This window comes from Plectropomus leopardus, chromosome 1, assembly GCF_008729295.1.
Source record: "Plectropomus leopardus isolate mb chromosome 1, YSFRI_Pleo_2.0, whole genome shotgun sequence".
NCBI classification, from domain to species: domain Eukaryota; kingdom Metazoa; phylum Chordata; class Actinopteri; order Perciformes; family Serranidae; genus Plectropomus; species Plectropomus leopardus.
Genome location: NC_056463.1, coordinates 12507500 through 12532302, shown reverse-complemented (window position 1 = coordinate 12532302; position 24803 = coordinate 12507500). Strand labels below are relative to the sequence as shown.

Below are 24803 nucleotides of genomic sequence, written 5' to 3'. Positions count from 1 at the left end.
TGCTGGATTCCCCTTAGAGAGTGGGATTTGGGGTTTGCTGATCTGCTATTATACCACCATTTTATGCCCATGCACTCACTCATTCCCACGTCTGACTGTATACAGACGCATGCATTCACTTCAGCACGTACGCACACCTCCCCCTTGTAGACACTCAGCCTTGAGTCACAGGGCCATGTAGCATGTGTCTCTGGCCTCTGGACTTAAGAGCTTCATTAGTCTGGCACTAGCTTTGATTAGCATCCTCGGGGGTACAAATTAGCAAACAAACTCAAGTGATCTTACGAAGAAATACTCACTGCGGGACTTTCTGCTGATGTATGAACACTTCACAAGCACGTTATTACCCCTGCCATACGGAAGAGGGTAGTTTCACCTTAAATCAAGTTTTTCCTCTCAAAGAAAAACTGGCATTGGAGTGTTAAAAGGCTGGTTACACCGATGACATGTAGTAAAGCAGTGAGTTCATGCATTGACTGCATGTGGATGTGTTTGTATTGTATGTGCTTGTGAGCATGCGTGTCGCATTACTCCAGCACATGCATCTGAGTGTGAATGGGTTCATTCACTGCCTCAGTAGTGGCGTTAATGTGTGGAGATGTTGCCTGTGCAATGTGCATTGTCCGAGACTGTTTTTCATTCAGGTGAAAATTCCTTGAGCTGCTGCCTGCTCTATAATAACCATACTTGACATTTCCCTCTCTCCCAGCCTGTGGAGACTAGCAGATGCTTTCCATTCCAGTTGAACCCATTAGGGCCTTCTCTTCTCTACTGCATCCACTAGCCTGTCCTTTGGCAGGGTCCTCCTGAATGTCAAAACTCACTGTTTTGCATCACAATAAAGCAGATACGGGGCAGAGGAGTAAAGGCAAGGAAATGGCTGCTGGCTGGCAAAGGGCATGGACAAAAAGATTATTTAAAAAAAAAAAAGCCATTGCCATTGCTCACTCACTGCCATGTAGCCAGGTGTTTTCCTCCTCTATCTCTGGCATTTCTGTTTCTTGAGAATTGAGTTACAGCATTGGAAATCTGCATTACTGGACAGTGCTGACTTTTCTTCAACAGCAACTGAATTTTACTTTGTCTGTACCATCAGTGGATCGGTGCCAAAACATGTGTTGTTTTTCTGGAGTTCATGTTGTTCAGCCTCTGTGCCATACTGCTGACTTGTATGCAGGATGGCTGACCCTGAGGTTGAAAAGTAGTCTTGCTATAAATTCCACACCATTTTTTGTTCTCCTTGATTTGTTTTAACAGTTGCATTGCTGTTACAAGAATACAGTTGTTGTGCTTGCTAGATACAGTTCCTTATGTTAGCCCTGCCACAGGGAACTTTGCATTTTATTTTTGAAAAAGGATGCAAAATATTCTTTTCTAGAAGAACCCTAGGCAAATAGTAGAAAGGCATAATAGTTAAAAAATAATCTTACTGTTGCTTTCAACTTCTGGCTTGTCACATGGGTAATAAAACTAGTTACCAATCAAGTTACATTTTAAGTCTATGTCTGTCCACACTCATATGACAGTTGACAATGTTTCAAATATGGATGTTGGCATAAAGAGGCTACAAATCTTATAGCATGGATGCTTCACACACACCTTCAACCCAACAGTACAGACGATCAATACAATCACCACCGTTTCAAGGTGGGCACCCAAGGTTAGTGTCACCAATTCAGTATCTGACCGAATGTCTCCCCTTCTGCTCCTGAGTTATGGTATTCAGTAATGACCAGAAAAGCTTTTTTGCTGCATATGATTATGTCACAGTGAAGCTGACCTTTGACCTTTTGGATATAAAATGTTATATTTTTTTCCTAGTAGACATTTGTGTGGAATTTTGTGATGAATGGCATATTAATTCTCGAGTTTATTGCCAAAAAGAGCCACTGTGAGGTCACAGTGACCTTTGACCACCAAATTCAAATCAGTTCATCCTTGAGCCCAAGTGGATGTATGTGCCAAATTTAAAGAAATTCCCTGAAGGCCTTTTTATCCCATTCATTTAATAGGACAAGTGAATGGTCGCAGTGACTTTGACCTTTGACTACCCAAATGTAATCAGTTCATTGTTAAGTAAGAATGGACGTTTATGTCAAATTTGAAGGGATCCCCTCAAGGCATTCTTGAGAATATAGAATGAGACAAGTGAAACTACAGTGATCTTAACCCTTGACCTGTGACAGCTGAAATCTCATCAGTTAATTTATGAGTCCAAGGGGGTGTTTGTGCCACACTTGAAGTAGTTATCTCAAAGCATTTGTGGGGTATTGCGTTCACATGAATTGGCTGGATGGATGACCCCAAAACATAATGCCTCCAGCCATGGCTGTCGCCACCATGCAGGTTTAAATACAGGCAACTGCAAATTATGCCTCACATTTTTATTTGGTCAGATTGGAATTTTGTTGTGGTTTTTGTTGGCAAAAAAAGAAAAACTGACCCTACGTTGGGGTCCTCTTTTAATTATTATTTTCGCTCCAAAGCTTCTGTGTTTAAGATGTCTGGCTTCAAGCTTCACAGAACAGCATCTTTTTTGTTTTTTACAAATAATTTTCCTCCAGTGAAACTAATGACGTAAAAATTGTGGGGGACGGTGAAACATATTTTGTAAACAAGCCATATTAATTACCCCTAATTAATGAATCACATTATAACCCAGAGGGAATAGGGGTGAGAATTTGTAACAAATTCAAAATAACAATTGATTGACAGAATATAATGAATAATTTAGGGACTTATACAATAATCTTTGAAAAACTAAATGATGGAATAATTGATCACTTTAAATCTTAATGCAAGTTTTGATTAAATGGAAAACATAATAACCATGCCCCATAGACTTGATTATTGTTTTGGTTGTCAGGCCGTGGCGTCTTTGGCTAGTCTTGATTTGTGTACAAACCTGATTATTTTTCTAAACAGGGAGGTAATTAGCCTGGCTAGTTTGAATGGTAATTACAATGTCAGACAAAAAGGAAAGAGGATGTCTGAATGTATTTCACAGATTTCTGCATTTGTCCTCACATGCAGCCACACACAGACTCACATTTGCATAGATTCTATTCAGAATGCAGAAACATCTCAGGCCAAACACAATTATTTACCACATTTGTTTTGATATAACACACCTCACATTTGCAAGCTAAAATAATATAAAATTGCTTATTAGCTTCATCTGTATAAAACTGTCTGATACTGGCAAAAACACAGAGCAGGTTGAGCAGAGATGTTGGGAAGTAGTTGGCTGTATTGGCTTTATTGTTTTATGTACCTCATTACTCTCACTTTGAGTTTCGTTCATAGTGCTACTTCTGCTGTTGTTCCACACAAAAAGAGGAGCCTCTAAATGCTGCCGGAACTAAGTCATTTAATTTTCTTCAAAAGAACAAATAAAGATATCATGCATACTATGCGGCCATATTCCACTAACATCTTGCCTCATGTCCTTTGCTCATTGTTAATATGTCCTTTGGCTTGGATCAGAAGTGAATAAATTAGATACAGTATGCTATTCTTCTAAGGCATAAACCCAACACCAATTAGCATAAAGGCCTTCATGCACAAAAGTTGAGGACACTTCGTTTCTCAAATTTGCAAATAATAATGCACAAGCAAAGATAATTCCCCAGGTGCTTATACGGTGTGACCATTGAGACTAATCCTCTTTTGATGACAACGACACACATAACGTATGTGCATAGGCACAGTGGCTTTCTAAAACACTGGAAGCAGGAAATTTTGTGAGCTTTCCGACTGCAGACAGTACGTTGTTGGTTGTGTATGTTTTTAAGCATTTCCTTCAAAAGTAATGTAAGTAATAGCTGCACTGGTGTATGACCAGTGCTGGATAAAGTACCTGAAAGTCATACTTGAGTAAAAGTACAGATATCTGAATATTATTTGGGTAAAAGTCTTAAAGTATCAAAAGTAATTTTATCTTATTAAATTTTATGAAGTATTGAAATAATGGCACATGTAAATGGTGTTAATAAAAAACAAAGTAAGCAATCAGGATTTAGAGAATTATGACATTTACCTCTTCGAAACATACACCACATTAAAAATGGAGCCTATTTTACACTTGCAAAACAAGGTCAAGGTCTTTTTTTACAATCAAGGCCACAGACGAGAATAGCCCTACTAAAAATGGAAAAGTCCTTTCCAACAGTTTCCTTTGCGTCAAAAAAAAAAAAAAAAAGTGTTCACCACATTGTCTAAACAATCCTCCGAACTTGTCACGTGACATTCCGTCAGGTGACCTTCCACACCAACATATGACATTTTAGGTATCCTTCTCACGTCAAGCTATGACGTGCTGGGATGCTGCTACAGAAATGCACGTGGTTGGATGAGGCAGCCCTTTACGGTGATATCAGCCAATGCACATGTGGTGGGATGAAGCGGCACCGTCCCCATGTTCACACAACAGTGCAGACTGTCATGATGGTTAGGATTAGGCACCAAAGTCACGGATCTTTTGGTTTAGGCAAAAAGGGCACATGGTAAGGTGTAGAAAACATACACACACAGACACACATGGGATGCAAACTCCAGACACACACGCGCGCATACACACGAACACACGGGACACAAAATCCAGACTCCCACACAGGTAATTTTGAATTTGAGATTTCCCCCTTCTTTGTTCTCAAATAATTCACATCCACATAAGCTCTGTTATAAAACATCTCCGTCCAAATGAAAATACAAAACACAATAAAAGCACTGTTAAGAGCATAAAGCCAAGCAAAGAAAAAGATGCTGAATGTTCCAAAGCCCAAAAATGTTTCCGGAAGGCTTACTGTATTCCTGACCTTCATAGTGCATTCATATGCCTCTCTTCCTCAATATAGTGGAACAGCAACTGTACAGTTATGTGTATATTTGAAAAGTCCTGTTTGTTAAGTTATCATTAGGTTATTTTGGTCGTGTCTGCTATTGCACGAAAGGCCGTCTCCATTTTAAGGCCACACAAAGGAGATAATGGCGCACACTCTGACATCTCAAGCGAAAAACTCTGTTTCCCCTGTTTACACATCAACAATAAAAACAGTTTCTAAAAATCTTCACCTTGGATGGAGGTTTACAAAAGATCTGACCTAAAACGCAGCTAAGACAAAATGCATAGAAAAGGCTACCTTGTCAAATATACCAAAATGGCATGTGTGGACAAGGCCTAATCCGACTGTCTATAGCAATCCCATCGTATAGTGTTGTCACGATACTGTAATTTGTAATTGCAGATTACAAACTATGATCTTGTGTTACTCAGTAGCATATTTCTGAGCTTTTGTGCTTTTCTATTAACAATCTCCACTAGTTTTTCCAAAAGATATTGGCAACCCAAGCCGACCAGTTTGCTGTGTCAATTTGATATCTTTGTAGTCAGTTAAGCCCAGTGATATAGCTACATTAGGCTCCATTGCTATAGCAGAATTCTTATGTACAATTTGAAGGGATGTATGATGTATTGGATGATATTAGCTTTATATTGGACTTGGAATTGACCAACATGCTTTTTCTTATTTTGCACAATAAATTAATATTACATACATTAAAAAGCATCGTATCTCCATCTGCTGGTGGGCCATAACAGTAAGAGTATACATGCATAATAAAATGTTAATTCCACTACAGGGGAGATATGAGGATCACTGAAATTAGGTGGGGACAAAAGTGGATATACTGATATTGATTATCAGCAAAATGAGTTTCTATATAGTGTATATTGGCAAAAAAAAACCCAAAAACAACAGTATCCTGTATCCCTAACAATTTGGCTTTATAGCAACATGTTTGAAGAGTCATATATTTCAGGATTACAGTTGTACTTAAAAAAATAAATAAACAAAGACCCTTCCGATTTGCTTAAAGGAGGAGAACAGAGCAGGAGGCTCTTCCATGAGGTCCTCAGAAGTGAGCCTCAGCTTCTCAGCTCTGGGTCTTAGACTAGACTACAGAGGAAAGCTTTGAGAACAGAGCACAAAACCCTTATGTGCCCTGCCAGCACACACACACTTGAAGTGGCCCTTGGATAACATCTGTCCTTATTGTTCTCTTCTTACTACATAGACAAAGTGTAAGTCTGTCCAGCCTGCATGGGACTCTAAGTGTGAGAGGGTTAATGAACAAGGCTTATCCACCAAGGAAGGTTTTAGAGAGGAGAGGCTGACTGCCTGTAAATCATCCATCAGCCTCTCCAGCGAGTCGGGCCTGAGCTCTGACAATGTAAGGTGTTTGAGCTACAGCAGAGGGGACATGATTTATCAGGGAGGTGAGTGATTATGCGAAGCCTCCATACGTGAGAGAGACAGGCCGAACTAAGGGATGATCCCATATCGTTTCATGAAACATGCAAAGAATAGTCAACGGTTGGCTGTGAAAAATAGCCATATGAAGACACTGTGGATAAATGGACAGTGGGTGTGTTTAAGTTTGAACAGAGAACACTGTAAAGGGTTCGACTTCAAAAGAGACTGTTTCTTCTAAAATAAATATATAATAGTCTGCAAGAGCTAAAACTATTCTTTATGACTTGATGTCATTTTCTAGATAATTGCTATAATCACTGGCCTTCCAGCTTGTCACTCTGCTGTGTCACATTTAAAAAAAACATCTTGCCTGGAAAGAAATGACTAAATGTAATATTTTTTTTACCTTTTTAATGGATAATTATCTGTCTCAGGTGTTAGAGAGGGGAAGATGATGGGCACCAAAATAGATCAGGGAAAGAGAAAAGTCTCTGATCTTCTCCTGGCAGTGTAGTGGAATCAAATAATGAAACACTTAACGTTAAACCACTGCGCTTTTTATGTGCAAATTCAACTTCACACATTGACAGTTCTCACTGGCTCTGTAGATGACGGTTTGGATCTTACTAATGTCATCTTTTTTTTTCTTTTTTTTTATTAGATGTAAGTCATTATTTTTTGTTTTGTCCCAGTTCCCAAGACTATGAAGGATTCATACTTTGATGAAAAGGGGTAAAGGAGTTGACATCCACTTTAGTAGGCTTAAGTGATACATTTTGAAGATCCAAACAGAGACAAATAAATATCAACAAACAATGACTACAGACCAACTCACCTCTGATACTGCTTTATCAAGATTTCAGAGGTGGTTGATAGACGCCTCGGAGACGGAGAGCGATAGGTATGAAGATGAAAAAAAAAGTGGAGGTGTATCTGCCTGGAGACTGTTTGTGTATGTAGTGTACTTCGTTATGGAACCCTTTTAACAAAGCCCTAAGTGTTTCAAATAGTTTGTCAGATGGAGGTTGAGTAGGAATATATATTTCAGCTTTTGCCCCCACAGCTCCAGGCATAGCTTTGAGCTTAGAGCATACTATATGATTGTCTAATCTTCAAATTGCTATATTGCTCTCACTAACATATAGTACAACAAAAGTACCAAAACTTTCATTGTTAATCAATTTATTTCCTTTTCAGAATTAGAGAGAATTAGAGGGATCATAAATTGAGTATCACTGCTCTACATTGTTTGTTGTCATGATTTGCTCTTTAGTTTATCCATGTTGTAACTTCTAGATATAGTTCAGCTTTTGTCACTTGTGTTCTTCAGGAGCTCTTATTGGCCCTCAGAGCTTGTTATCAGGTGTGTAATACCACAAGACAGCTACAAATGGTTTGCCTTTAAACTCAAACAAGTATCAGGTTAAAGGACTCCACCTGTATCTTACCTGCTCACATTTACTGCAGATGATGGAAATGTGTGAGATGGGAAAATAATCTCACCAATTTGTCACAGACCGATAAGTCTTGGATTTTGTCATATAGTGCGCACCCAGTCTTACAGGTATCAGCTATGGTAAAAATAGGTACATTGGAGAAGCTTTAGTGTATTTCCAGCAATGTATACATTTGTGATATTTTGATGGCCTTTGCCAGGATATCTTGTGAAAGGTTGTTGTAGAACCTCAACCAATTTAAGAAGCACACATCAGCTATTAGCCTTCTTGTACTAAACAGTTTTCATTCAACAAAAATATTCTTCCCATTTAATCTTACCTCTCGAGGGTCAAGGGATAAGTTCGACCAGTTCACTTTAAATTCATCGTATTGATGTAGCAGCATGAATGTTGGAGACAGATATCACAAATCCCAGCAGATAAAGCTGGAACTGTCTGCATGGCTAGATATAACTAGGCGTAAATGGAAAAATATGTCATTTTGTAATTTGTGTGAACTGACCCTTCAAGGTGAGTTACAGCACAATTCTTTTTAGGTAAAGCTGTCCCGTCCTGACCTTATACTTTGTGATATGGTTCTGTACTGCACAGCTGATAGACGTTTCTTGGTTGGCATAGAGGGCCGTGGTGGAAATTGAAAAGGAGAAGGGAAGGGACAGGGATGCTGAGCTAAAAGTAAAAACAAATGGAATAAACAATGTTAAGAGACAGGTGTCTATTTCTCTCTTCTTTTGTCACTATCCTCCCCCTCTCTCTCTGTGGCTTTCTCTCTCTCTCTCTCTCGACTGATGAAATTGCCAATGATTTATAACAAATGTCAGTGGCAGGCGCGACAGACTACTGTTTTGTCCCTGTCAGAGCCAAGTAGAGCCTGAGGTAGGCAGCTTTGCTTATCAATCAAAGCCTCTCTCCTCTCCTCCACCACCACTGTCAGTACAAAGCTTACTGGATCACCAGCTCTACAAACCCAGGGCCAATGTGGTTGTCATGGAGATAGTATTGTGTGGCGCCACTGAAGATGAAGCAAACAGGAAGTGACACAGAACTTTCAAGGTATCACCTTGTTGAAAGAAGGCCTCTGTTTCATATATGGATTGTTATGTGCCTTGTTGGCATCTGTCCACCTTCTCTCGTTACTAAAGCCAACTCCCCGCCCCCCCCTCCCAAAACCTCATCTACTGAGGTGCAGTTGTGCTTGAATAATTATTATAAACACGATAAGTCAGATTGCCTGAGTACCTCTAAATTTCACTGATTAGCAGATTTCACAGGTGATCTATGTTTATACTCATGTAAAAGTATGACATCTTGTCTTTTGTCTCTCATGAACATACAGTTATGGATGCAAAGCAACTGCACCACCTTGATTCTTTGAGGGTTTGAAAAGAAGCACTGCCCTTAATTAACATAGCATTTACAGGCGACAATTTACTTTGTCTTCCTTTCTAATTCACACCCCAGTGTTATATATATACATATATATATATATATATATATATATATATATATATAATAGCGGCTTGATGGTGCCCAATACCAGGACAGATCCAATCTCCAATTGGAAAAGGTTAGAGCTGCTTTGGAATATTTTATTCTGATGTTACTATTAGTGAAATAAAGTGGTTTCTCTAAATGCAGCCCTTATTGCATTTGTGTTGCATTTAAAAACATTCCTAAGGTTAGAGGTGTTTAGTATGTGTGAAGCTCTTAGTTACAACCTACATTTGAGCAAAAATAATTGCATTATAGCTGGAGATGTACCAAATGCTTAACTCCTCCATACATTTATTTTCAGCTCTGACAGTTTCTAAATGTATTTTGTAAATGCTGTTTTCCTGTATGTAACATATGCTAAATTGCAGAGTAAATGGCCAAGACATAAAATGCAAAACGGATGCACTTACTTAATGTGAGGGAATATTAACACAGAAAGTACCTTTTTTACAGTTTGCTACAACTATGCAAATTGGCTCTGCCCCATCCTTTCCCAGTCAGCAATAGAGGATGTTATCTAAGAGCAGATTAATTGGATAATGGCCTTCTTCTCTTTTCCGTTACTTCTCCTGCTTGTCGTCAACAATTACTGGTTCTGTCAAGGTTGATTGTCCATTTTGCCTAACCTCGTTAAGAGAATACTGCGCCTTAGTAGCCTCGATTTAGCATTTTCAACGTTTTTAAATCTGCTTGAAGCAATAGCTCCTAATTATGCTGTAGTTCTTACCTCTTGTGTTGATGCATCTTAACCTCAGCAGATGTACCGTATCTACTGTCTACTTATTTGATTTGTATTTGATATATATATATATATATTAATATTCCAATTTAAATATTCACTAATTTATTTTTTAATTTTGATTCTAGATTTAAGGAAAGCATAATAAGACCTCAGGTTCAGACATGTGATGACAAATGATAATTTATGCCACAGAATATAAAACTGTATACTATAGTGAATGCATTTAAGGCTATTTTTATTCGTTTCTCATTTCTAAATATGTTTACTGGTATGCACTGCATGTCACACGCCTGTGCGCGCATATACAGTACATGTTTTGAGTAGCAATGTGCAGGCCTGGTGACAACAGCCTCTCATGAGGGCTCATTAAATACAGAGAGAGTGAGTGTCAGAGAGAAATATCTCATATACTATAGCATCTATCATACATGAAAGAGGAACATGTCTTTTATATGCCACAAAGAAAAATTGTGGCTCAAATATCCGGATTGTATGCTGGTCAGGTCCTAGCTTCAGTGCCAGCAACGTGCATAAGACAAGTGGTTCAGTTTAATCTTGTTTATTGAGGAGGGAATTTTTGCAAGGTAAACATGCAGGTTCAGTGCTTTTAAGACTGATACTGTTCAAAGAAAGCATCATATTTAATTGCTTGATCACACCACTGATTAGCTCACAGTTACTCTCAAATGTCAAGCTCTAGAGTGATTATTATGGCAGGTATCTGAGAATCCCTGTTCCATATGTTCAGTGTCCTTGAAAATAACAGCAACCATAGTATGGGATTCCTATGATGCCTGTTCAACTTTTCTCAAAGTACATTTTCCATTCACATTTCCCCCTACAATTTAAAGAATTTAATTATTCAAAACATTTCGCCCTTTATCCCAAATGTAAAGCGGTTTTGTTGTATGAACTCCGGACAACATACAGATAATCAGGTTTGGACATTTTGCAGAGTTTCTTTTTTCACATGTAGCACACGACAGGTGATCGGCTGTGTCAGAAGCATTCTTACCTTCTGGAAATTCTCCGTTTGGTTTAGGCAAGGGATGCCGCCAGGGTAGAGTGGCAGGCAATGTATTGGAATAGGATGGTTTGTATGATATCCTACAAAAATGCATGCTCAACAGTTTGTATGATATCATATGAATTAGCGCACCACAAATTACGTAACGTCCATAACATTCAGCTGTGTAATAAACCTACAGTTATGGAGGTTTAAGAAAAGAAACATGGTGAGAATATACATTAAAATGACTCAAAGATCTCATGGTTCAGAACATGCATCTCCAGGGGAAAGTTTGGTGTTTTCTGACTCATCCACAGCCCTAATCTGCCTTCTTACAAGACTGCTCGGGACTGCTTCCTTATTTACTCACATCAGTGCACTCATCAAGTGATCACAGCCCTTCAAAATTTGTGCGATATGCACAAATTTTGGTGTGTTCATGTTTTTTGTAGGAAAATTAATGAACACAGATTACACTGTATAAAAAAAAGAATCTCTTTACGTTCCTTAATTTTACCGGCAGAAGTTCCAGATCGTTGTCATCTCTCTTGTGAGACATTTCTGTTGCCTTCTTTATGTAAATGATTCTTCTTCTTAATCCTCTGATGTTTGTTACCTTTTGGTCATGCAAAACAGCCATGGCAGAAACGTCATCAACTGACCTGCTCAATCCACATGTGGGCTCACTGTTAAATGTCCGAATCAAATAATTTGGACGTTTGCAGTGTCACAAACAGCTCCTTGTCTCTCTAAAAAATTTCAGGTTTGCAGTGCATTTGTGAAAAGGGGCTTTAGACAGGTTTACTCTTATATGAGTGAAAGTTTAATAAGTAACTTTGGACAGTAACTCTTAAGTTACACCGAACCCTGGACATTCATATGGTAATGGATTGGCTTCGAGAATTGGATTTTCATTGGTTTATTTAACATTCATCTGTCTGATTGTTCTTTTACTTTATCTCGTGTTTTCCACCAGCCATTGTTGTTGCCTTGTAAGGCAGTCCATCTTCACAATACATTGAAAGCTTGACAGTTTAATTTGAAATGTGAAAAAGGAGTATTTTAAAGTTCAAACTAAGATTTCAAAGTCTGCAAGAATTGATTCAGTGATCTAGTACAACGAACAGACTAAAAGATTTCAAAATAAATGTCTTTTTATCAGAGGTTCACCTTCAAGGAGTGAGGAAGATGTCAAGGCGATGTGGCTCGTGCTGTGGCATTCAGTGACCAATGGTGTTTTACTCTTAGGACTGCTTGATCCCTAATGCTGAGCCCAGATATTTTTCTTTCGCTGTTATAGAGGGTTTTTTTTAAAGCATAGAAGCTGAGCTGAAATTTTCAGATAATAGGTTTTTGCTTGTGTGTGTGTGTGTGTGTGTGTGTGTGTGTGTGTGTGTGTGTGTGTGTGTGCGTGCGTGTGCGTGTGTGTGTAAGTGCGCACATGTACAGTTTGAGGTGAGTTGAAACAAGAGTGAGGTTGAAGGAATGCTGAACCTTAGAATAAGGGAGAAAAAAAAGATGAAGAAAGAGTAAAGAGGGAAGAAAATAATGGTCAGAAACAGAGGCATTAAGAAGCCCAAATGAAGTGAAGGCTCTACTGCTGTGAAATGTGATACATTTATTGTGCTGCTGCTCTTTTGTTGCTAATGAAAACACTGGTTAATATAAATCTATTATAGTTCTCATCAGAAACACAAGGAGCTCTGAAGAGCACTGCTTTAGATGAATAAGTCAGAGCATCCTGCTGCTACAGTTTACTTACCTAACACAGACACAGTCTCTAACCACCTAATTTATCTTCATTCACATCATATCTATCTAGTTAAATATCTGTTCTTCTCAGCTGGCGACCTCCTCATGTCTTTGTTTTTCCATTTGTTAACCGTGTTTCTTCCCAAGATTCCTGGGTTAAAATACCAGGGAAGCCTTGCACAACTTTAAATACATAAATTGCAGTTGAGCACAAGTACGAATCAGGAATAACCCAGCAAACGTGCATTTAATATATTTTGCAGTGCATTTCATCATTTACCTATCTATGTATGTAACACAACTACAGAGCTGGTGTACCTTTTTATTTTATTTTAAAACCAGGGTGAAATCACACAGCGCACTGTTCAAAAATGACTCAGGCCCACTGTTGAAATTCCCATCATGTTTCTATCAAAGTGTCTCCCATACACAGATGCATGATGGAAAATTAATGAATTAAAACTGTAGCTATGGGAATTACATCTACACTGCACAGGTTATCATCTCATTGCAATGTTTCTCATGCATCTTGCTTTTATTTTTATCCTTTGCAAACTGATGCAACATCAAGTACATTGCTTCTACTGCAGGCTGTAATGAATTTCTGCTTATACCAGGGAGTTCCCTGGTAAGTGTATTTATTTAAAGATCTTTTCAGGTCTTTTGAGCTTCATCAGGAGGACTTGAATTTAAAAAAAACTGTATTTGTGTTGTGAGAGCTAAAGAATAGCATATCACCTCTATTACTTGAATGTACTAGTTATTTAATCATGACAGAAAGGCTGAAAGACCAGACTATGACAAGTTTCACACTATGTAAGTAAATGGTTAATCCGATGGTTATCAGATAATTACTGTATGTGAGTTAGAGAGCACCAATCTTTATGATGAGGGAGCCTCGTGAATGAGAACCTGTAACAACGATAATGTTTTTTTCCCATCCTGGCAGATAGATTTGGTCAACCTCCCATTTATACAGCTTGACAACACAAATGTTTAGCAAACATTGGACATGTTTCAGACAATGACCCACAACTTGTGGTGCTTTATGCAAAAAATGTGATGACATCTGTGGCTCACACATTACAATGAGCAGAAACCTAGCTTAGTGAAGAGGAGCGCCCTTGAGGCATTTTTGTTGCTGTTGTAGGTTAAAAGTCTGTCCAGGTGCATCTAAAGGCAGTTTGATAATGCCCGTTTGAAATCAAAAATGAACTGGGAGATTCTAGACTAACTCCTATTTGCAATTTAGTCTGGCAATATCAAGCAAGGCCAGAGTTTAAACCCTAATGACTTTGGTGACCATGTGGTTGGAATTTTGAATGTAATGTCTTGACACCGCTGGATGTATTTCAGTGAGATTTGTTACAGATACATGTCCCCTGTTCATCATAATTGTAGAAACTCTGCTGACTCCCTAAATTTTCATCTTGCCCATCCTCAGGTAAAACAAAATATTTGTCTAATACTTCATGACAAAATAAAGCAGATAACATTTTCATCTCTCTCAGCTATAGTTTGAGCAGCGCTAGTAAACAAATATGTGAATACAGTGAACTAAGATGGCAAACATAGTAAACATTACACCCACTTATCATCAACATATTAATAATACTGTTATTAGAGTATTATCATGATGACATTATGAAGTACAGCTACATAACTATGGCAGTGTGGCTGTACTTTCAGCCTTGTTTATTAAACAACAGTTCACCTAAATTAATATTAGAATGTTCATACATGGCCAATGATGTTGGCATAGTACCTAAATGAATTACAAATCAAGGCATTAATAGGACTTAAAAGGACCCATGTGCAACTCAGTCTTATTTGTATCTGTGAGTCCCTTTTTCCTGTTATTATTGCTTACTGCAAAAAAGATTACTTCTTCTTTGCTGAAAAATAAAGCCTCTTTGTTTGGCTGTCACAGTTGACTGTTTCAAGAAAAATAATGACAATGTCTGTTTCAAGACAAAATAATGACAATGGAGGGAGATGGCAGACAGTCTTCAGAAGAAGAAAGAATGGAAATATGAAAAGAAATATGAAAATGTAAGGGTCTGGAGAAAAAGAAAAATGCTGATGTGAAAGACAACAATACAAGAAAAAAGAAACAAACAGATGTTAAGAAGAAAAGAAAAAAATTGAAACAAGGTTAGTTCCAAAGAGAAAATAAGAGAAACAAACAAATGGACAAATGTCTTTTACTTACCAGCATCTTTTGGGAATGAACACTGTCTTGTTTCTATACAGCATTGATTTAAAGTGCGTGTTTGTGAGTGTGTATCCCCGTGGGTTGTAGCTAATCATCAAACAGTGGTGTGGGCCAGACTTTGCTCATGATAGTCTGCCAGCTGATGTTCATTAAACATTTGGCACACAACTGCCTGTCTGGACACAGGGCTACCCACACCAGAGTGGGTATCTGTCTCTCTCTTTCTCTCTCAAAATATATACATATACTGTATATGTATGAATACACAGTATATGTCTGTGCATAAAGGAGAAGTATAGTACTAATTGAGGTGTCTAATGTAGGCTAAAATCTAGGTCGCTGTAAGCTGAAAGCAGTCATTTGGCATTAAAGAGCAGAGGGCTTTGAGTAAGCCTGGTTGTCAAGAAGAAGTCATTAACCCTTTAAAGTTGGTGGACAGAGACAGGTTGAGCTGCTGGTAGAGGTCAAAGTGACAGAGAGAAGATAAACAGACGTGCTGTACAGCACATTGGTGAAGTCATCTGATGATGTGTCTCCACACTCCTCTCACATGGAAAGCATCCAAAAGTTCGTTAGTGGTTATCAGTAGGCTGTGGTGGACATGTGGTGTGTGTGTGTGTGTGTGTGTGTGTGTGTGTGTGTGTGTGTGTGTGTGTGTGTGTGTGTGTGTGTGTGTGCGCACGCGTGTGTATGTGTGTGCATGCGGGCGTGTGCATGAGTGTGTGTGAGAGTGAGTGAGAAATCTGTACATTTTTTCCTGCGAAAGGCCAGACATCAAAGAGACATCACAATCCATCCTCTTTTTTTCGGCAGTGTGTCATCGTCTTGACCACAAAAGCACATTTTATTATAAGCAGTATAAGTATAAGCGGTAGAGACAAGCGTGAATATCATTTAGGCGGATAACCAGGTCCTGGTGATTATTCAGTCATATCATTTATCATATTTTAATGTAATCACACAACATCATAACAGAGTTGTTAAATCATTAAACACCATTTAGAGGTTCAACATGCTATGGCTGATTTTATTTTTGCCACTTGGGGGCAAAAATCTTAAGAAACCAGTTATCGACGCAATGTTAAGTTGATATTGCAAACTTGTTAGCAAACAGTAGCTTATTTGCACATTCTGCAGCAACATTATTATTCATTTGGAGTTGTGTTTCAGGCCACCTGGCAAATGTAACACCAATAGCTACTCTCTATTAGCTGTGTGTGGTCTCTGCCAACTCCTGAGCGGCAAATATCTGTTTCTTTTGTTGCTAAATGTTCCGCTATGTTCACCAGCCAGTTGCAAACACTGTCTGACTGCTTTTTGGTGCTGAGCAGAAAGTGTGGGTTTAAGTGGGCCAGAAACAATGCTATGAGAGCTGTGAGACTGAAACAAAGCAGCTGAACAAAAAGCTGATGATTGATGGTATGATTTCCAATACCATCAAAAGCACAGATGCTCCTCTTTTATTAAACTGATACAGAGATGCTGTATTAAGTTGATATTGTGTAGTGCACAGCACGCACCACCAGAGGTTGGTATCTACTAATGGAACTATGCACTGTATAAATAAAGGACATAGATACTGTGATGTCACCCACTGGTTTGTGGAATGGCTTTTGAAGTCGTCAGTAAGGCATTTTGGCAATCCCCATCTTGGTTTTTTGGATCCAGAAGTGACTGTATTTGGTCATTTGGACAAAGGTTGGAGCTGTGAAGGAGCAAGGGATTGATCTGACTCTCAGACTGTAGCACCGCCTCATAATACTAATTCAAAATCTAGTGCTTTGTTCTGCGACCGTTAAAACGTCACTAGTGTCATGTGATACACAGGAGTGTATGCAGCTAGTTAGCGATGGGAATGTCTAATAAGCAAGTGAACTTAGATATTCAAGAGTTGCACTAGATGTAGACTTTGCAGCAAAACATTAAACATTAGCAACATGATGGAAGTGGCCCTGGTCAGTCCTGCTAAATGGGAAACAAATCAAGACAACCAAAAGGCCTCTCAATAGATTGCCACAGTCTGCACATATATCACGCCTGCTGAGGCAGGCCAGATTGCTTCTACCAGCACAGCAAACATTGCTATAACTGCGAGAAAACTTCAACAAACACTCAACCAATTCATTGCCACATCCAATGATCTGCCTACCTATTTTATATACCCAAGTAAGTCATGGGAATGGCAGGAAAGTTATGGAAAATGTATTGAAACATTTTGAAAATTCATTTGTCAAAATGCATGGGAACCCATGAGTCAAAAGTATTACACATTAGTGAACAAGACTCAGACTCTGGCCTTGCATTCATTGCCACCTTTCCTGGCTTGACAGTTTCTGATACTCTGCGTTAGGGACACATTTTGGCCAGCACTCAAAAAGTTCTGACAGTTTATTCCCAGCCCTCAAGCTTCAGAGTGGCTTTTGCCATTTTTAATGTTAATGCATCACAGTGTGCACTCAGTCCTACCTCAAATATCATCAAATGAATGAGACACATTCAGCTGTGTTCATTAGCCCTGTCTACTTTTCACTTCAAAGTCTGACACCTTGTCTCGTTTCTTTCACCCTGCTCCGCTCAGCCCACTTCGTGACTAACATCTTACTGCATTATTAAATGAGACTGTTGTTTGTAATTTTGTGTAGTGAAAATCACACCTATTTTTTGCCCTATAACAAATATGCGAAACGCAAGCATTATTTTTCACATATAGAATGTGAACATACAGTACAAACTGTCTTCTTCAGGATCCAGAGAAGAAAAGTGTTGGGCTAAGGCCAACGGGACAGTACAATGCACAGGCCTCTACACACACACACACACACACACACATGCATACACACATACACAAACACACTTCCAAGCACACATTTAAAGCAAACAATTGCTTCTTCCCTTTGATGCTTCAGCAGGACTCTATTGTCCATCCAAATTGTATCAACGCATTGTTATCTCAAAGCATGATACATTTCACAGCTTTTTCTGCCTCCGCCAAATTCTAATGATGTACAGTGTAGGCACAGGAACACAAGCCTCCACATTATTGCTGTTCACTACAGCATTGATGCGTTCCGGGATTTTTTTCATGAATGCATCAGCAGTCTCTCTCTCAATCTCTCTCTCTGACTCACCCTTTTCTGTCTCTCTCTCTCTCTCTCTTTCTCACACACACACAAACACACAGTTTTCCCTCCGACCTGCTCCTATTCCCATGTTGACAGAGATGACAGTTGAAACCACTCCCTAACTGGTTGGCCGTCAAGCACCATTTTGCCCCTGTCATTCAAATGTCTTCACCTGGGTCCGTCTATGTCAACCCATCTCAAATCATTACCTGGGGGTCACAGCTGTCCCAATTCAATTCCAACATGTCTTTGTACTTTTCAGAACATAAAACACACAATATACAATCGACTGAAAAGAAATGTTCTATTTACCCAAATAGGTTTTCCTTTGTAACCGAAATTTTGCCTCAATCAAATCATTAGCCCCCACAAAGCAAAAGATGTTATTGAATACTTGAGCCACTGAAAAACAAAATTATACAAAGAGATCTCTACAGTAATACATGTAGAGAGAAAAGCTGTTATTTCAAGGAAATGAGAATAAATAAGAATAAGAATAGAGTAAATAAGTCATGTTGACGATGTTGTTATACTCTGAGAAAATGTTGTAAAGTTATGACAAAAACTCATAATCCAGAGTGTCATATTTTCACAAATAAAGCAATTATCCACATTAGGAATCAGCCAGTTGAATGCAGAGACAGAGGAGTTCAGCCCACAGCTCTCTCCCTCACTCTCCTGTGTCAATGAGCAGTGGTTTTTAACTCTTTTCTGACACCATTTACTTGTGTTTTGGCTCAGTGTTAGTTACTGATGGAAACTCAGTCCACTCGAAGCCTCCAGGCGCAGCTTGAAAACATGTCAGCTGGTCATCTTGTATTTGGTTTTTATTGAACTTTATTAGAACCACTAGTGAGACATTGATGTTTTCATACCACTTCAGATACCAAGATACTCAACATCATCTGATATAATTTATGGTTCAAAATCAAGCCCAGTAAATTCAGTATACAAAATCTTCTGATGAAGAGGTGTTAAAATTGAAAATTACTGTTTCACTTATTGGTGAAACCTATTCTAAAGCATACCTCAAATAGAAATCTTCCTCATGTTGATACAGAAGCACAATTTGACCTTTTCCCCCTAAATTATTATTACTAATAAATACTAAATAATTAGTAATTAATTTAATATTAAACATAGACAACAATGACTTTTATCTCAAAATATTGAAGATTCATATACTTTATTTGAAAGATTACAGCTTTTTCCTCAAGATCAAAAATCACAATAGTATGGCTTTTCCCCAACATCGATTTTTAATTATTTAATGATCTATGTATTATGGAACACACACAGAAAAAGTACCTCCTACAAATTTTCATAAACCGTCCCGGTTTAGCACAATTTCTTTGCCTTTTAGGACCATTATTTCACCACCTTGCTATTGCTTTTCTTTGTCCTCCTGCTTTTTATCGACATTATTTATTTAATCATCTGGAAATAGACAAGTTATACATCTGGGGACTTTGCCCTTCAGAACACTTTTTCTGCCATGATGCCCGGCATGTCTAATACTACCTGGGCTCTTTGCTGTATTGGATTACAGGGTAATGGAAACATATTTTCTAGAAAAGGTGAAACATGTTTTCATATGTAGCTAAATAAATTGAACAATTGGTCTAACTGCTCACAAACATAAAGGCAAAAGGATGAAAAGGGGCAGTGAAGGAGAGTTAGGTTGATAAATAAGAGATGACAGCAAGGAAGAGGAGAGAGGGAGAATAATGTAACAGCACCAATCACGCCCCAGTGGCTCTACTAATCATACAAACAAGGTCACTGTCCGCCAGAGCCAAACTGGCAGGCTATATACATGCATCTGAGGCATCTCTCTCATTCCCCTTTGCAGTATTTTCTCCTTCTGTTCGGTCGGTCACTCAGTTAATCAGTCAGACGTGCAGCCAGATGCCCTCACACAGGCTCTCTGGAATACCAGAGTTATTAATGCATTTACAGTAGATTTTATGCATTACATTATTTAACCCACATTTGATCAGCAGGGTGACCAACATAAAAGGAGGCATTAGGCTGTCAGGCTGATAAGTCAAAAAGATCAGATATTTAGATCAATGGGGAACTTAAGTTATTATATTGCTTTCTTTAAAGCCAGATTCCATCAAGAAAAACAGTAATTTACTGAACACAAAACACTGAACGGAACACAGGAGCTGCTGGTCTATTGCTGCCTGATCCGTTAGGCTTTCTGTTAACGTGTAACTTTGACATTTAACGTGATTAGTTTGGATTACACAATAACATACAATAACTGATCAGGGCAGCAGTGTTCTCCTGTGTTCAGCAAGCTAAGCTTTCTGTTTTTTTCAGTGGAGTCTGCTGGCTTTGAGGGGAGCATAGACGTTTAACTGAAGCCATTAACAACTTAAAAATACTCATAATTTAGCGTACATTTAAATTGATATAGACTTTTTAGGTGGCTAAAATATGTTTTGTTGCTGACCTCCATCTACAGCAGTGCATGGCTTAGTTTCTATGTCAGACTCCATCCTGCTTCTCCAAACTGGGGGCGTGCTGACAGCAATCTACTGTCGATAATGCTCTGACTATGGATAAGTGCCTTATACAAAAACTCTGAACTATCCCTTTAAGGTAGTCATGAGGGCAACAGGAGTTCTTCTCATAGGTAGATTTGGAGTCGTCATTTATTATGGCTTAACAGTAGCTTTCATTCCAATCACAAAGAGTAACTCCTAACTTACTCAAGATTTGCATATTGTTTCTTACACACAGCAAAAATGCATGTTTTACTTGCAACAGCTGATGACAAATGACAGAAAACACCTGCGGTCTCAGTTTCATTTTCTCAAGCGTGTTTGTAATCGTCAAATTCCCCCTCTCTCTATCTCTCTCTCTCCCCCCTCTCTCTCTCTCCCTCTCTTTCTCTCTCTTACTCTAACTTATACTCATACTCACTGAGACACACACCAACACACACAGATACAACTGTCTTGACAGAGAATCTCATGTTTCCCTGCTACCCTTAATTGGCCACACTGTGAAGGGAAGACAACGTTGCAGTTTTCAAATGTTAGTGACCATTTTTGTGCAGAGTTCAGTAGGGAGAACTAAAGAATAATAGGAGACCCAGGAGGCTCAGACACCATGTAAAGGCATCACCTTACTATTTTGCCTGAGTTCTATATCCACACAGACACTATTCAAGGTATATTTTCCTGTTCGTATTTAATAAGCCTAAGAACAGTTCGGACACAAAGCCTTCATGGGAGGGCTTTCATAAAATGTGATGAATTACAGCAAGTAATTTTGCTTGATTATTTTCCTCTGCTTCCTTTGATCCACATTTGAAGAAAGGATCATTTTTAACTTTCAGTCAGTCGTCCTTGTCGTTGGTTCTCTGCTGGTTTTTCATCATCTTCCTTTTTTTATTCTCCTTCAAGATGTTGCAACAATGTGAAAAGAGATGTTTACCGGCTGCAAGAGCATGGCGGGTATTGTTTTCGACTTGTCTGTATGAGTGTCATCACAGCAAAATGTGGTCTTGGTGACACATATTGTAGGAGTAACTACTACAGAAGCGGTTTTGAGTTGTTTGGCAGCTGTTAATATACTTTCTCACCATAATAGTGTCACAACCATGCCAGATGCAGTCACGAAACGATACAGGCGTGTAGTCAACATCACAATGAAGGCTGGGTGTGTGTGATGGTTTGTGTATGATTCGAGCAGGGCTCTAAATTTGGACATTTTGCAGATCTTTGAATGCGGTGCAGCAGGTGGAGCTGTTTGTTAATTTGTTTTTCCTCAGCAGCAGTTTGTTGTTGGAAGGGTGGATAATTCATCTGTCGATCCGTTCACAGCTGAACAGGTCTCATCAGTGGATGAGAGGAGCGGTTTGTAAGTGAAAGTAAACTTTTAGACTCTGCAGAATGAACAGTTTCACTGTCAGTGCATTTAACGTTCTGCTGCATTGTCTCCAACCTAAGTGTGCTCTAAATAACACAATGTTATACAAATATTCCAATAGCGCTCCTAATAACCAGTCCAGCAACAAAAATCTAATTGTGGCAGCAGATGATTTAGTTTTGCAAATAAATGTGTGGGATATCATGTTGAGTGATGTTTCAGTAATGTTCCTCTGTTTGTGAAAGGCTTCCCGCACTGCCACCAGAAACAGTTACCTCTGCAGTATTGTTACAGTGACAAGCTGTGTTCCAGTAGCCACAAGTTTGTGATTTCTCAAGGAGGATTAGATCCAGCTTTGGTTCTGACATGGTCAACACCCTGATGAGAAACTGCATAGATGCGAGGAATCATCCATCACACACAAACACACATACAGACCAATATTGTCCCAATGCCCCAAAGGCATAAGCTTTGTATGTGTTTATGGCCTTAAGTGCTGTTGACAGGTGAAAATAAATCCTACTGTACTTTTCTCCTTCTCTGCGCATTTTCTGTCTGTGCGCTTTTTCCTTTTCCACTTTGCTGCTTTTCCTTTTTATGCTTCTTTATTTTATTCTTATTGTCTCCTCTTGATCTTTCTTTCTATACCTTACAATTTTATGTATTACTTTTTGAAATGCTGTGTGGCCTCCTTCCTCAATGTCCGAGCTGGATTTTGAATTCATTTTGTAAGTTTCGATTTTTTTTTCTTCAGATAACCCCCCCCCACACACACACACACACACACATACACGAAGAGCCAAGAAAGACAAAACAATAAAAATAACATCAAAGGAAGAAGATGTAATGTCTGACTAAGATTTTCTGATACTAATACCTTTTGTGTGTGTGCGTGCGTGTAAGTGCCTACATTGGTAGGGGAGAGACAGTGAAAGAAGAAACAGTATTGGCCAAAGGGTGAGAGCAAAAGAGAGAGAGAGAAAAGAAAAAAGAGACAGATAATATAAATTATTTTTAAAAAATTGAATTAGATTTGTCTTTGCAGCAGGACCACTTTGGTTGGGCTTTATTGACAGGGACAATGAGGCGAAGAGGTCACCGCTACCTCTTAAAACATTGTTGAAAATGTTGGCCGTTATTAAAAAAAAAAATCACAACACTTGAAAAACAGGAAAAGTCATAAAATTTCACACAAAAGTCACGGAAACCTTCTGTGGGCAACCTACCATGTAATGTCACATAACAGCATTTTTTAGCCATCAGCTGTCTACCATCAGCTACCTTTCTTCCTTTTTTCCTTGCTAGCTATAATTATGTGTGAGGAGAGTTTGAATCTGATATGTTTGACAAATGCTGGACAAGCGGGGCAAGTAAAAGTGAAATTTATGATGTGTCCTTGAAATTCATAGAAAAGTTTTAAAATTTTGACCATGAAAATGTGTGGGAACCCTGTTTAAAACTGAACTCAAACCACTATTACGTAAAACAGTTCCTTACATACACACTTAGTCCAGCAGAGAAATGGTGAAGACTTAATGTTCTGCTCTTGTTCAGTATATACTACAAATGCCAAAGAGACAGTGTTAAAGCCCCTGCCACAAAGGTGCTTTGTCTGTTTGCCACTGAAACGCCTACTGCATGACAGAAAGTGGGTGAGCAGAGGAGAAAGGAGGAGTAGTAACAAGGGAGATGCTGTCAGGATTTGTCACAGTCCTCCTATTTGAAATGCCACCAGTATTTTGAAATGGGAGCCACAGAGGAGGAGACATTAGCATGATGTGTGTCTGTGTATATGCCTGCCTGTGTCCTGGGGCAATTTTACTAATACAGCATGTGTACAGCTGTTTTCAAACAAGTCATCTAATCAGGTTATAATGAGATCCAGGTAGTTGGGTATAAAGGATTCATAAGCTACAGCTGTGTACCAGGCACTAGGTGACTTGTTCCTGTTGCTATGGTGAACGAGGAAAAAAAGATGTATATAGTAGGAAGTGTGTACGTCCATGTGTGTGAAATGAAAACATCGTTACATTCAAGCCATGTGATCAAGCCATGCCGCAACCTTCTTTCCACATGTCAGGAAGTTGGTGTTGCTGACAGAAGAGAAAAAAAAGATAATTCTTCCCATAGGTCTCCTTTTTCTTTGGCTTTGTTTCCTTCTTGCTCTGTATCCTCTGTGTTTTATTCACAGCAGTGACATGCCGAGTGGAAAACAAAGCTCTTCAAAGATCATCTCTCCCTCTTTCTTCTCCTCCACCCACCTATAGCAATGAACCATTAGTAGTCACCATCCAGCGCCGCACAGCAGCCCGTTCCAGTAGGTGTCTGCGTTGATTGCACTGGTTCTGTTTCAGGTGTACCTGTTTGTCAGGCTGTGTGCTTCTGTGTGTATATAACCTCAGCAAACTATTCTTGTTAGACCTTGGTGATTACAACCCGGCTCCATTCAGAAATAGATATTTGTAGCTAATCCTTTAAAGGCTGCCTCCATCAGTGTTCTTTTACGAGTTTTTCTTATGGAAACTCCCTCTCAACTGTGGGCAAGAAGTGGTCACAGAGGTAACAGCACTGATGTCCTCCCTGCACATGTAGTTTGCTGACAATGTAAACTTAGAAAGTGAGGAAAATGTAAGTTTGAAAGATTTTTCAACTGGATATGGAACACGGTGCTTTTGTTTAACTATTTATACCTTCACACAGTCAGATGAAGATACAATGACATGGGGCGGCTGTGGCTCAAGAAGAAGAGCGGGTTGTCCCCTAATCTGAAAGTTAGGGATTCAATCTCCATCTCCTCTAGTCCACATGTTGAAGTATCCTCAGGCAACATACTAAACCACACCTGCCTCCCGGTGGCTGTGCCATCGGTGTGT

At 39.0% G+C, this 24803-nt stretch overlaps 1 protein-coding gene across 1 annotated transcript in view; it reads left to right on the top strand.

Moving 5' to 3' along the window:
- Positions 1-24803, top strand: part of LOC121942504 (protein diaphanous homolog 3-like) — a 215845-nt gene that overhangs the window by 165335 nt on the left and 25707 nt on the right.